Raw genomic sequence first — 2,004 nt, forward strand, 5'->3', positions numbered from 1 at the left:
ACCTTGTAATTTAGTATTTTTCCATTGCAGTGTTGCTAAATTTAGACCAAATATTTGGGTTGTTTTTCCACTGCTGGTTTGTTGTAATGTGGGTGAAAAACAGCTCGCTGAGCCACTAAACAGAAACACAAACACATTAAAGTGCCTCTCAACATTTCAGACAAGCGGAAACTTTCTCCATCGAGGCCCTTTATGGTGACCTTCAATGAGTGGGAGGGAGAAATGATAAGACAGCAGGTCTGAATGAGACGCTGTGATAGAGAGAGCTGCAGGGGAAGAGAAGAAGAGGGTCTCACTGTGAAGGGCGTCGCTGCTGCTCGCTCTCAGGAGTTTATGGTGGAGAATGACTGGAATGTTCCACTGCACTTATCAAAATATGCACCATACATCTTCAGGTTTTCTTTCACCCGGGGCTTCAGCAGCTTCTTCCTCAGCTTATCAGCAGTCTGTGGTTTCTTTAACACGCTGTAAAATTAAAGTGGAGGTTGGAGCCAACAACTCACCGCTGATATAAGCAGTCCTCGAAGGGATGGTACAATGATTGATGGAGCTAAGACTCATCAGAAATGAGGGGCAGTAACACTTTCACATGCTGATACCTCTACAGGTGAAATAGCTTTTTGAGTGCTTTTAAACCGAGTGATCGTTTTATGACATAGAGCTCCAGGTGAAATGAGAACTCGTGATGGCAACCACCGAAATAAACAAAGTGAGACTCTCACTGCAAGGAAGGATATATCTGCTAGAAACATGCAAATAAGGGCCTCTACCAGCCATATCTTTGGGATTGATAAAAGCTGACGAAAAACATTTAAATTGCAAACGACATTCAAAACAGTTTAGCTTATATCTTAATTTAATTTTCAATACAACTATTGTGATTTTTACTCAATTTCCTATACCTTTTACAGCATATATCTGTGACTTGTGGCATAATTGGCTTTCCATAAACCGCACTGAGTGAAAAATGACAGCACATTTAATAAAATGATGCCTCAGACAAAACACAGGCCCCCCTAATGCCCTAACAAACGAGCAAAACACGATGGAAAAACACAACAGAAAGAAACTTGATCAAATTTGGAGAAAAGGAATGTTTTCAGGGTTTAATTTAGATGTAGCGAGGACTATAAAGCCCACAAATAACAACTGAATTTAAGAAAGGAAATGAAAACATAAAACAAGAAGTATAAATCAACATGAAAAGAAACCAAATTAAAAGCACAACTGGCTTTTGTTTGGCCTAAAATCCTCAGCCGGCATGCTAATCGGGTCATTTAAAGGTTCACCCGAGTGTTGCATCCTCTTTGGGAAGGATTCAGGTGCGACTTCACACGTCTGAGTGTGGTCTGTGGACTGTGACTCGTGGCCGGTGGCTGGTTTCTGACTCACGCCTCAGGCATTCCACTTCAGCCACAGCGTCTCAGGTCTCTGAGACCCTGAACACTCATGGATGCTTTCGTGACTCATAGGCTGCATGTGGTAAAAGAAACCACAATCACAACAACCACAGCAGCTCCTCCCTGATTAGTCAAGAGGGCACACAGGACTCCTGCTGACCCCTAACAAGGTGTAACGGCAATTATCACAAACAGATGGGTAAACAAAGTCGTTTTAAACCTAAACTGGCACCAAAGCCACAAAGTCTTAAACATATTCAGTTTTATCATTCCTGCTGTGGGCATGTGTTATTTACCTTCTCCACATAAGACTGAAAATATATAAATTCAAATGATTGATTTCAAACAAAGGATTATAAAAATGTAAATACTTATGGTGTTTTTTTTTCTGAACATTTTCGGCTTTGTAGGTCTACCCTGTCCACAAATTTTGACCTACATGTAACATATGGGAAAGAGCAATTTTTTTCAGTTTTAAAAATATATTTAGTTCCATCTAGCCAACCACTTTCAGATCATCCTCAAACACTTCCAGGCATTCCCAAGCTGAGTGACATGATCTCTTCAGTGTGTCCTGGGGTCTGCTCACAAAACACCTCACCTA

Source organism: Pundamilia nyererei, unplaced genomic scaffold (assembly GCF_000239375.1).
Source record: "Pundamilia nyererei isolate P.nyererei 1_Seehausen unplaced genomic scaffold, PunNye1.0 scaffold00220, whole genome shotgun sequence".
NCBI lineage: Eukaryota > Metazoa > Chordata > Actinopteri > Cichliformes > Cichlidae > Pundamilia > Pundamilia nyererei.